This window comes from Pyrgilauda ruficollis, unplaced genomic scaffold (genome assembly GCF_017590135.1).
Source record: "Pyrgilauda ruficollis isolate IOZ18807 unplaced genomic scaffold, ASM1759013v1 scaffold22, whole genome shotgun sequence".
Taxonomy (NCBI): Eukaryota; Metazoa; Chordata; class Aves; order Passeriformes; family Passeridae; genus Pyrgilauda; species Pyrgilauda ruficollis.
In genome coordinates this window covers 5,615,598-5,629,114 of record NW_024521428.1, presented here as the reverse complement: position 1 = coordinate 5,629,114, position 13,517 = coordinate 5,615,598, and the positions used below count along the sequence as shown (strand labels likewise).

Below are 13,517 nucleotides of genomic sequence, written 5' to 3'. Positions count from 1 at the left end.
GCACAGTTACAGACATAAAGAATCATTGACTTTATATGTAGATGTAACTATTTAAATGCATTAAATAGATATTTATAGACAGAAATATATAACTAATATAGCTATATAAAAATTTATATATAAATTTATATGCATCATTTTATCTAGCACCATGGTTAACTTCTGTTGGAAAACACATGGTATTGGAGTCCATTTCAGTTCAACACACTGTGAATTACCTGGGCATCTTGTCAGGCAAAAACAACAGGGTCATATTCTCCAGTGTACTGCCTAGAGAAGCAATTCTGTCCTGGACTCCCCAGCCACTATGTGGAAATATTTCATCTAGACTGGACATAGGGGTAGGGAAGAAAAAACCCTTAGGCAAATGTAGATGTTTCCCATGGATGTTCTGCATGATTGGCAGATCAAGCAGATGATTAAGAATAGTTTGAGGTAAATTTCTGAGCAGTGCAGTATCAGTTATATTGATATCAAATCCATCAAATATATCAAATATCTCAGGAGAGCCAAAACGTGCTTCTAGCACAAGCAGAATCTGTTTTGTTTATGCCATTTTGATATTTGCATAATACAGACAGCTTGCTCAGGATAGTGAAGATGAAAATTTCATTTTACTTTATGAATATCTTTATGGCTTTCTCATTTTATGCTGTTATTCCACCTCAGAGGCAACAGCCTAGAGACATCCAAGGCTCTACAGACTTCCTGGTGCTCGTGTGACACAGGGCTCTACTGGAGGGCAGCCTGGTTCCTAACAAAACTATTGCTTGGGGAGGGAAAACCTCCAAAGAAATCCACAACACCCCACTACCAGCATGCAAAAGTACACTTTCCTATCAGTACAGCAGCATGGAGCCATATACACTGGCTATATATTTAGTCATCATTTCCTATGGTGCCATAAGAGCTTCTATTAAAAGGGGCTGTAAAGGGTAATAATCTGTGTACAGATGGCACAGTGCTCAGCCAGTCCAGTTCAGTGCAATGCAGTGATGCCTTGCCAGGGCACTACAGCTACCCAGACAATCAACTGGGGGAAACAGCTCCACTCTTTTGGAGCTAACACACAGAAATCCTGGAGCTGTACCAATGGCTGGAAATGGCAAAATAAGCACAGAAAATGCAACAGTATCATTAGCTAGAGATCGTATTCTGAGGATGAGCTGGGAAACAGGGAGAGAAAAAGGCAAAATGCACACAGTAATAGAAATTGTAAAGATTTATGCCATAGAAAGTCAAAGGAAAATAAATCCAGTTCAGAACAGAGGTAATTTACCATTTGGTAAGAACAGACAGGAGGGTACAACATAGAAAAGAAATTACTGAGGCCTGAGATACCTGCACTTAAGCAAAACTGTTCTTGAGCTTTATTTTTGTAAAAGGTATTTTAAGACCACTCAATATGTAGTTGTCTGCAGTGGAGACTGCCCTTGGGCACCAAAGTCAGCAAAGCCAGGGTTACCAAGAGTGGTGTGTGGATGAATTTAATAAGCTGGTTCTAGTAGTATCCTGCCCAAAACTCACATCCTTTTCACAAAAATCACTCTAATGGGCACTTGAAAGCAAGGCTGCCATCCCTCCAATGCATCATTTTATTTTCCGTGTTAAGCACTGCAAATTTAACCTTTTTGATAAATTCAGAAACCTTGCTCCGAGGGCCCATAAGAAAGCCAGTGTGCTTTACTGCAGTCCATCTCCTGTCTCTTTGTCTGCCCAAAGTTTAGGCATGTCATTTCAGAGCTGCAGCTTGACAACATTTTAATATACACACTTGTCATCTGCAAACATCGAAGGAGGGAATGCCTATATCCATCTTACAAAGACAACAGGCATAGAATCAGGAAGTTGAAGGAATATTCAGTGCGGAATTATGCATAAGACCTTCTGCTTCATCTCGCTGTCCTATGAATTGTATCCTGCTGCCTACATCTCTGGAAATAACCCTTGTGTGTAATGAGGAAGGTTGTAGACATTCATCAACTATAAATGTGGAAGAGAAGTGAAGATGAGTTGCACAGAGACTGTGACCTAGTGGAATTTAATTAAGTCCTTCCAGAAATTATTTTTGCCTGTCTTAAATAAAAGGGTAGCAGATAAGGCTGGAGGGCATCTGGCTGCCACTACCTGACTCAGAAGCCACAAAGACTCTTGAGGTGCCAGGGCTACTCCTCTGTCCCCTCTGAATTCCTCATCCACCAAAAGGCAGAATATCCCTTAAAAGGCAGGGACTACCTGCTGCAGTCTTCTGGGTCTAACCTGGGGGAAGGGAGAACCAAGTTTAGGAGCTGTTAATGTGTTTGGGGACAGCCTTTCCTTTCAGTAACATGAATTCTTTAGATAAAGAAAGTTCATTTTGCTGTCTTTCAATGATATCTGCATGCTTCTTTCCTTTTCCCATGCCCCTATCCTGGGACCACTCGTAGTCTGGCAATCTTGAAAAAAATTAACTAGCTCTACCTATTTGTTACATGCTATTAAGAGCTATGTAGTTGAGCCTCTTAGGTGATTTTTAAGTGCTCAGTGAACACTCTCCTAGAAACCTCTTACAAAAGTGTGCATTACCCAAGGCTTTTGAAGTGTCTTGTAATGGCCAATGTGACAAAAATTTTGACAGGAAACTTGTATGAAAACTTGACTGTGGGTTCTGATTCACAGCACAAATGTCACCACCCTGAATTTGTGCAAGTGCTCTGTGCCCAACACGATCTGGTTTTCATAACTGTGTGAGGACCTGAAAAACAAAGTCACTCAACTGACTCCTGGTTCAAAAAGGCTGGATTTTCTACTGCATACAGAAATAAAAGCAGCACAGCAGACATCTACACTCTGGGGGCTGGAAGCATGGGTTGTTGCCATACAGATTTGCTCTGAGATGCAGAGTACAAACTATATATTCAGATCATAGCCCCAGGAGTCTCAAAAAATTGCTATCTGGGTCTACTCCTTCAAATATCACCTGCAGTGATATTTGCACACTTTGGCTTTTAACAATGTGATAAAGCTTAGGGACCCTTTGTACATTCTAGTTTACACAGTTGATTATTGCACAGTCCTCAGTCCCAGCCAGCATGGCATCATGCTTTTCAAACCTGATTTTCTTTAATGACAACGTAACCCATCTAGCTGATCAAGGGAAGTCATCAGGGAAGCTGATGTCATCTTTTTCGATTTCCATACAGCTTATGCTACTGTCTCTCACAGTATCCTTCTGGATAAAATATCGAGCACACGGCTGGACAAATATGTCACGTGATGGGTGAGCAGCTGGCTCAGGAGTTGGACACAAAGGGTTGCAGTGAGTGGGTGACATGAGACTGATGACCTGTCACTAGTGGGGCTCTGCAAGGCTCCATCTTAGGCCCTGAGCTCTTCCAACATCTTTGTGAATGACTTGGATGCAGTACTGGAAGGGACACTAATCAAGTTCACAGATGAGACAAAATTGCGAGAAGTTGTTCCCTCCCTTAAAGGCAGGGAGGCCCTGCAGAGAGACTTCCAACAAATCAGAGGGCTGGGCAATCACCACCAGTATGAAGTTCAAAAAAGGAAAGTACTGGATTCTGCACCTGGGATAGGGCAGCCCTGGATATATGGACAGATTGGGGAATGAGATGCTGGAAAGCAGCACCATGGAAAGGGACCATGGGGTGCTGGTCAGTGGCAAGTTGAACATGAGTCACCAGTGTGCCCTGGTAGCCCAAAGGGCCAACCATGCCCTGGGGTACATCAGGCACAGCATCACCAACTGGGCAAGGGAGGGGATTGTCCCCCACTGGGGCAGTCTCACCTTGAATATTGTGTGCAGTATTAGGTACCACACTATAAGAAAGAAATTATTGGAGAGCATCCAAAGGAGTGCTATGGACATGGTGAAGGACCTTGAGGGGAAGCTGTATGAGAAGTGGCTGATGGGAGCCTAAAACTTTCGTGTGAGGGGAAGAAAAGGCATTGATCTGTTCTCTGTGAGGACCAGTGACACAGGACCCAAAGGAATGGCCTAAAGTTGTGTCAGAGGAGGTTCAGTTTGAATATTAGAAAAAGGTTCTTCACACAGAGGGTGGCTGGGCACTAGAACAGGCTCCCCAGGGAAGTGGTCACAGCACCAGCCTGACAAAGTTCAAGAAGCATTTGCACACATGGTGTGATTCTTGGGAATGGTTCCATGCAGGGGGAATTGCACTTGATGCTCCTTGTGGGTCCATTTCAACATAGCATATTCTGTGATTACAGCAAAATTACTCTCAGTTTGCATTTACTTAAGAAAGAGAAAGGAGGCCTGGGCATGCATACATGAAACAGTCTTTGCCTAATCCTTTTAATATGGTGACTCCAGAATGATCTGTGATTCTCCAGAATGATGATGATTGCTGTGCCCAGTGTAGCCCAGTTATCTGAGCTAGATACAGTCACCAAACCAGGATTTTTCTGTCACAGCACACACATTGCTCAAAAGGCAGTTCTTTCCAACAGAAGCACGTAAAAGCTTCCCTCCTCCACTATCATTGTGTCTTAATAAAACCCCTATGGGATTAGTTCCACTCAAACAGGGCCTATGACAAGATTATAAACAGCAGTTAAAGGTCCTTTGCAATAAGAGAATGAAACTTTGATTTTATTGAAGATAATGGTAAAATTCTCCCTGACTTGAATGACCCCACTATTCATCCAAAAAATGTAACAAACCCTGATTACAGCTGCCGATTTATTAATGACAAAATTTTGTTTTCATAATGCTCCAAATACTCATGCTGCTAACCAAGTGTTAATCAACCAACAAAATGCTATAGTGTACCTTCACTATCTGAAAAAATAAGTTAGGTCTACAAATTATTTAATCTATCACCTATAATTGTACACGAAAGCTTTATCAAAGCTTCATATATAGCCTTTAAGAACATAAAGTGATTGCTGACATTCTGTTTCAAGACACATAAATATCTAAGAAAAGCACAATTCATGCAGCAAGACTTGTTCACTTCAGAAAAGTCACCTTCAACCATTTCCACTGGGGAATTAAGCATGACAATGCTTTCAAGAGATTGCTCCTTTTTAGCAAGAAGGAAAAGAAGGAGGTGTTAAAATCAAGGATGAGGCAAGGAAATAAATTCAGATATTAGGGAGGCAGACATTTGGAGTTAGTGTGATTCAAGGTGAGGTGAGGTGAGAAACTCTCAGCAGCAATCCCCGAGACAGGAGGCACCCTACCCTGCAAGACCCTGGTTTAGGTCACTGCAGGGACCCCCCAGCTGTTCCCATGATCTCCTCAATGCAAGGAGCATCTGTTCCTACTCATGGGAAAAGAGAGGGGGCACTGAACGTCCTTCTCCTACCCTGTGAGCGCAGGAAACATTTTCCAACATATTATCTGCAGCTGCCAGGCAGGAGCTGAGGGCAGTCACCCGCCCAGGGAGCCACAGACAGCTGCGAAACTTGGGTTGCTTATCAAAAGTTATTTGCTACTTACTTTAATGGGAAAAAAAATTAAAACATAGAGCTCTAGAATGAGAGGGAAGCAGAAAGGCAGAGTCACCAGCAGCTTTTGGGAGAACTTAATTCAAGATAAATGTTGAATAATAAGAGTTACAGATGAAGGGGACACAGAAATACTTTTGCTGGCACTAAGGTACTATGGCCAGAGAGATAAGGAGTTTTTCTGCCTATTTGCACTCATCCCCAAACCAGCTCTATCTTCTTAGTTATTTATTTCTGTGCACTACCTTCACCCCTGTTTAAAGGGAACATTGAAGTGCTGTGCTTTGATCCCACCTGTGCTGGCAACTAGTACCTGCTATGGTGCTCAGGTGAGCCCAAGTGCCCTTCCCAGCATGAGACCAGCCATTTTCCTTAATACAAGGGAAAATATTTGCTTTAAATTCATCTTAAACCTACCACAACCTGTCTCCCCAACATGCCAAAAAAAGAGTTAAGCGGATCCAGCCTTTAGCCAGGGTATCTCTCACTCCAGTGGGCTTGCTGGCTCTCTGAGAAGGGAGACTTCAGGGTTAGGTCACACCCTTTTCAGGAGTCAACTCCAGGAGAAGCTTCCTGGGGTACCTGCTCCAGCAGGACCTCAACAGAACAACTTGAGCCTTTCTGGTATCTCCAGTATGCCCTCTGACACACATGGGACCAGGAGAATAATAGAGTTATTGCTTTGCGTTGTTTTTTCAAACTGTGTTGTTTCAAACTTTAGGTTTGTGAAATTATTCATTTGACTTTGACTGATGACACAACCATTCAGCTGTTCTCCTACTGTGATGTCTTGGGAACACTTCAATAACCAAACTTCCATTTCTTTTAAAAGGTTTTAAAGCAAGACTTGTTTCAGGCCCCAGCACAGTAAGTGTATAGTCCAGGGAACTGATCTCTCCCTGTGTTCCTGAAGTAAATGTAACATGCCAGTATAAGCATATATATTGCATACATATATATGCATGCATATACAAGCAAATATACACAAATACACACACACACACACAATATATATATGAGGACCTTTCTTGGTTCTGAAGCACTTGCCATACAGTCCTAACAAACCCTGTTGGTGGTAGTGGGTTACAGAACATCACACAGAAGTTTTAGAATGTGGACAGATGTTCACCCACGGAAACACAGTGGCTCTAAAAGTCACCCTGAAACCTGCCCCTGGTTGGGTGATTGTCTGCAACCTGGCTCATGGGGAAAGAAATTATTATTCTTAGTAACTCAAACACTGCTTTGCTCATGGATTTTCATCACTTTGTTGGAAAAAAGGCCAAAATGCAGATTCAGAGCCTTGATCTGCATGTCCATGTGGGATGTGGAGGCAGTTCACCACTGTTTCCTACTTATAAACACTGATTTCTTTGCAATACACCAAATAAAGTGAACAGAGAACAGAAAGTAAAGCTAAGACTAGAGTGAGGTGCTCTGCAGAAATTTCTGTCTTAGCCCATTTTACCTTCATAACCACTCTGCCAAGAATACTACCATGTCCCAACTTTCCTATGATGCTGAGATGTGCTATCATTATATGACAATGAAATGTCCTTTAAAATGCTACAGGGAAGGCACTATGGCAGACAAAGAGCCAGTCATTGATACTTTTGGGAGCTGTGAATACATAATTCAGATGTATGGTGTACTTGACAGCAAAACTCTCACTTTAAGCAAACAAAATCCTCAGCCTCTGCTGAAGTGTAAAACAAGACTTTATTTGCCTAGATGAACTGTGCTGAAGACTAAGTTATTGTGATGTGATCTGAGGTGGCAGAATTGATCTCAAAAGCTGTGCCACTATGAGAATGACCTCCCTGCATGTGGAATACCTTGACATACCCAGAGCACACTCCTAGACAGGAGCAGGGGAGATGTTCAGCCTCTAGACACAAGAAAAACAGAAAAAGGCAATGAAATAACCAATAGGACACAAATTACATTATATGGATTTGGGAGGTTACAGAAAGACTCACAAAGCAGACATTTATAGTAAAGGTAATGCCTTCAATTCTCCAGTACTTCTTTTAAGTGCATAAAACCAATGCATGAAGCAGTGAGTTTATGCTTATCCAACCTTGTCGTGCCAGTTATCTAATGAAGTCCATAAGCAAGGTAGAACTTGCTGGAAAAAGCTCTGGTTTTTTATCAGACTAACTAGTGCAGTAAAAACCCCAACCTTTTTCACAGACAATTCCTTCTTCAGGTTCTCCTCCTAAAAACTTTACTTTCCTAAAGAAACTTTAGATCAAAATGTCTATGCAGCTCTGAATGCTCTGCACAGTATCACACCCATCTATTGGAAAATTTCACTTAAAAACCACTCCCAGCTTTCTCTTCTTTATGGTCCTTTATCCATGATGAATTCTCTTTTGGTATCCCATGAAGAAGGCTTCCAAACTTCTCCTCTGCAGCAGCTTCTTTTTTTTAGTGAATTCTTAAATTAAAACCCAAAAATCTAACTAGCTCTAGCAATGCTGAGAAGCTAATGCAGTTGTTGATGCAGGTGAAATGGGAAACAACATCTCAGCCAGCCCACACCTCATTTTGCCAGGCCACACATTCCCCAAGTCTGCCCATGCTACACGTTTTGAGTATGATCTCCTTATTGGCATGGCTTTGTGACAGCATGTTCAAGAAGGAGCTAACTGCAAATACAGTTGTTCTTGAAGTGCTGAGTAACACTGAACTATGAGCTTCTTTTTGGCTCTGAAGAGAGGCCAGTCCCAGTTACTGGCAGAACCAGCCAGCAATACCTGGTGCCAGGTCAACTGCACATCTGATCTTTGCTTTCAGTGGAAGACAACCCAAGCACAGGAGAAAGAAGGGAGCATAGAAATCACATAAATGATGAAGGCTAAGGACTGTGATGGACACAGTGCAATCATGCTTCAATTTTGATACCACCTGCTAGGCAATTGGATCAGTGCAGGTTTTCTGACTGTCCAAAAGGGCTTTTGTTTTTCAATTTCTGCCTGTCAGTATGGCATGTGTTCCTCGATGGATGAAGGCTATCTCACTGCACAGACATCTTTTTGCTTCCTCCCACCTCACAGACCCTTTATATTTCTATGGACAGGCATAAACTACATGAAGTATTTTCTACTGAGAAAATTATCTGGATTTAGAAAGTAAGAGTGGGGGGAGGGATGAGGAGGAAGAGCAGTCACCAGATGGGCAGTACCAGCCCATTTGGGCTCTCTTACATTTAGACTGGGATGCACAGACATGGCAGGGCAGGTAGGAAGGATTACCTGGAGATGGTAAGAGCTGGCAACCCAAAATACACAACTAAAATCTTTGGTTATTTTCCACAGTTCAGACCTAGAGCTCAAAACCATCACAGCTTCCTTTCAGCCACTTGCATTTAATTCCAGCTTCCTCTTATCCATCTCAGGTTTACCTCCAAGGTCATGCCTCATCATAATCTCTTGCCTTTTGTGTAACATTAATGCTCCCCACACCTCTGCAAAAGAGAGAAGTAGTGATTTCGATTAGAGGAAAACCTATGTGTATGTACCTTATTGGTACATGAAGAATATTATTTAGCCATCCAAGGAGGATGTTATTATCTGGGTTTTTTTGCCTTGCTTCTGAAATGCTACATGCTCCTGATCAATACAGCCATGAAAGGCCAGGTAAAGGCTCAAACTGTGTGTTTTCACTGCTCCAGGAAAAGAGCCCTATGATTCCTCAGCTGTTTAACATCATAAATAGCCATTAAACAGGCCTCAATTTACCATCTGTTTCCTATTTATACCTCCACCAGTGCTAGCATCTGCTACAGCATAATCACCTGTTTGTTACAGTTCAACCTCAGAGAAGGAAGGGCCAAATCTCCTGGTGACATTTGTTTCTAGAGCTCCTCATAAGGTGCACTATATTCCCTCCTACACCCACCTAGACAAAGCAGAGGACTGAACCCAAGTTATGTGTGTTCAGATGTGCTACGCTTGCACAACCTTGGCCTTTAGGTTGCACTGAGAGGAAACTGTATGAGTCCTCCACAAAACAGCTACAGGACTAGTGCTGGCCAGAACATCAAATAGCTTTAGGTTGCTGGCACACTACTAATTTCCAGGCTACATGAGTATGGAGGTAGGAAACACCAAAGGAAACAACTAAGATGGGACTCATGTGACTAAACAAAGGTATTAGTTACACTGTCCTCCTTTGTCTGCCACTGTGAAAAAAACAAGAAGAATCCCTGAAGTGTGAGTGGAGAGAAATAAGCCTCTTTTAGCTTCACTACTGAAGTAGATATCTGAAATAATGTAGACTTCCAACTCCATAAGAAATTCTCTCCCCTGCACTGGGAGCAGATCTGAGCCAAGAGGCTTGGCTGCAGTCACCAACATTACAGATGAACAGAATTAGGTGAATCCCACCCACCCTGCCTGGTGCATTACAGCACAGTGTATTTTAGATTACTCACTGGAAGTTTCAGCACAAATATAATGTACTTCAGAGGGTGGTATTTCTGATTAGGCAGATGAAGATACTAATTTCAGTCTAAGTGAAATGACATGGGAGTCCACTGTAATGTTATCCTCCCCTAACAAATAAAAAAAAGACAGCAGAGCCTTAACAATTCTTCAGCATCTCTCAGGTACTTTCAAAGTCCCCAGATTCAGAAGCAGACTGGGCTGATACAAAATCACCAAAGCACCTGTGCTTTCCCTGGGTGCTTGGAGGCACCTGTCAGGGCACTGCTTCCTTCCAGGTTCTGTTCAGTCACCCCATCCATGCATGCCAGTCCTGCTGGCTCATGCCTATAAAGCAGGTGTAACACAAAGGAATTTGGCAGAAACTGTACCAGCTAACCCTAAAGGGAGGTGGGTCTGCCTATGAGCTCAGCACAGACCTGGTACTAAAGTTGTACCTTTTGAAGCTCCTCAAAGTCCAAGCAAGCATCCCCCTCCTCCAAGGACATGCCGGTTCTGGTTTGGGTTTTATCTTTTAATCAATCCTGCCCTTGCTGTGTGAGTTCCCATCTCTGTGATGGAGATCTCTGTGGGGCTCTGCACACTTTTATTACCAGCAGAATAGGCCATTGTCACACAATCTACATTGGGATTATATTTGGTCATAATTGCTCATTTTGAATGAATTACACCACAGTCTCCTCTGTTGCCTTCCTCTCCCTGTAACTCCAGCGCTGGATTTTTCAACACAACAAATTGTGGTTCCTTGAAGGACAACTTCTGAGAAACAGGGCAATGTTTCTCAACCAAAACAGAGCCATGGGAACCAAGAGACTTGGTGTTTAAACAAGAATCCTGCTGCTATCCTCAGGGAAGGGCCCTTCACTTCACATATCCCTATTTTCTCTCGCTCTGTCAAAATCTGAATTGATGAAAAGCAGCTGAGAGTCCTTGCCACCACGGCAATTTTTCATCACTCTGCAAGATTCAGCCCAATGTAAAGAAATCACGGGGTTTTTTTTTCTTCCAGCTTCAGGCAGGTTGAAGCTTGAATACAAAACAAAATGCAGCAAGTCTAACACAGAGAAGGAAATGCATATTTGTATGTCTTCATAGCTTGTAATTAGTTTTGCAATATTTATACAATACCTAAACAGCATTGACAGATACCTTTCTGTAGATAAAAATAAGAAATAATAAAATTCAGATTGAACAGAAATGTTCCCATCTAGACATCTGGCTGATGGAAAACTGAAGATTCATTTTAAATCATAGATTTCCTGGTCACTTGTCCCTCGTGGGCATACTAGCAAACCTGTGTCTAGCAAAATCAGAGCTTGAGAACGTACACATTTCTTATAGAATAAATTTCCCTTACAAACAAACAAACAAACAAACAAACAAACCAGCCCTGGCTTTCCCATTAAAAGTCTTGAAAGAAGCACCATATCTTCTGGTCAACTGGTTTTATGATCAATATCTCTAGAGCATAACATGGTTAGGTTGCTAATCCAAGTCCTTCATGGAAGAGCAGAATTAGTGCTAACATGCACCCAGGACATGTGTTCACTTTCACATACAATTTTAGCACTAAGCGCTACTGTAAGAAGCAGTATTTTCAGCCTAGGAAAGCCTGCGTGTGCACCACAGCCGAGCAAGCAGCGTGGTTATGCTGCCATCAAGTGGACACACACTGCTGAACTGCAAATATCTTTCTGGAACAAGATAAAAGAATCTCAGGGCTGTACTAAAAATTTTGGAGGTTTTTTTTTAACACCATGCTGAAGAATGTCTGCATTCTCCAGCTGTTGAATTATTACTATCCAAATTGTTGGGACAGATTTTACTGTAAACTCTCCCAGGTTCTCTGGCAACCTTCAGTCACCATAATAACATGGGAAAAAATCTGTTTGTGCACTCCTCAGATGTATGACTATGTCCTATTTAAATTCCCAGACTATATCAGATGCGTAGAAGCCCTGGTGGTAAAAAAAGGGATGTGGGGTCCTTTCAAACTGACAATGAGAATGGAGCTCTAATGAGTGCTTTTGTGACGGCACAAGAAAGATTTTTCACTATCTATGAACTGGTAGAAAACCATTTAAAAATTTGTAAAAGCTGCTGGCCAAAAGTTAATTTATGGTCCAAAAGTTTAGCTCTAGTTAGGATGCTCTACTATATAATTTTTGGCTTCTTTTCTTCACAGCATTTTTTTCTGGCATTCTACAGCAGAGTTTATCAAAGCTTCTGTCTTTACAGCCAATTCCCACTGAGCAAAAAAAAAAAAAAAATGCAGCTCACTGAAACATGATCGTTCTCTTCTTAGCCTGAAAATGCTGCTTAAAATCACTGTTCCAATTTTTCAAAATAAATGAATTCTATACTTTTAACAATATTTATTTCTCAGATAAGATAAACTAAATACATTTTAATTTTTGAAAAGGAAATAAGCTAATTTTTACCTTCATTCACAAAGCTATTTTCTATATATAAGTGAAATATGAAGTATCCTTTCTAGTGCTTTTTATAACACTGTTTTTACTGAAAAAAAAAAAAAAAAAAAAAAGTAAAAAATTTGAAAGTGGAGCTACAGACAATACTCCCCTCTAGGGGCCGAAACAGAATTTGCAGTGTTCCATTCAGGAGCGCTTCATTTGTAAATCACATTAGTGAAATAAAACTAATAGGTCCTCCCAAGTGAAAGACAAGCAGAATTATTAAGTTATTCCCCACAGAGAACACTGCTGCCTGTGAAATCTGTCTCGAGGACACGTTGTGTTCCTGTATTCACACAGAAGGGCTTTAATGGCACACGTATACAGAAGCCTATTTATCAGATTTCCCTAGCAACACACATCCCATCAACTTCCGACCCAGACAACGTATCATCCAATGCAATATGCGAGGTGTGCATTTTTCTTTATAAGTAAACACGTGTGTCATGGAAACGTATGTCCTGACAAGTACTAAAGCTGGAAGTTTGCTCAGCTGCTCATACTTGGTATATTTGGAAGTGAAATAGGATGGAAGGTCAGCATTGGCTCGGCTGCTTTCCTCCCCTTCATTCAGGCAGCCAGATGCAAGGTTGCAAAAGCAATTCAGGCATCTCTGTCAATGACAGAGGGTCCAATCCTCCCCACACAGAATACTCCTACGTACAGTCTGGGAAGCTCGCAATTCCTCCTTGGAAACGAGGAGAATGCAGAGCTAACAGAGGGTTGTCTACACATCCCCAGATCCTGAGAACTGAGTAAGCCTGATGGGAGCTACAGGAACTGGGGCTCAAGCCTCAGCTGAAGCTCAGTACTTCACAATGCACTACCACTGAGACAAGCAGCTCCCCCCAAAAAAAGCCCAGTGTTATGTATCTTCTCAAGAAAAGCCATCCTAGGTAACTCTGCTAGCTGTTCCCTTTGTTAGAACACTCAAGGAAGCTGAAGGGGCTGGCTGCTTGTCACAGTCACCTCTGAACAGGGTTGGGAGGGAACCCTCAAGCCACCCTGTGGCACAGAATGGCTCTGCTTCTAAAGGAGCGCAGCTCCATGCATGTTACAAAAGCACTTTCCACTATTTCTTGTAATATTTGAAAGCAAGCGGATTTAAAAGCTTTGCACT

At 42.0% G+C, this 13,517-nt stretch overlaps 1 protein-coding gene across 1 annotated transcript in view; it reads right to left on the bottom strand.

Moving 5' to 3' along the window:
* The window catches only part of GABRA5 (gamma-aminobutyric acid type A receptor subunit alpha5), a 54,433-nt gene that overhangs the window by 28,046 nt on the left and 12,870 nt on the right, over positions 1-13,517 (bottom strand). The gene's annotated exons all lie outside the window — the stretch shown is intronic.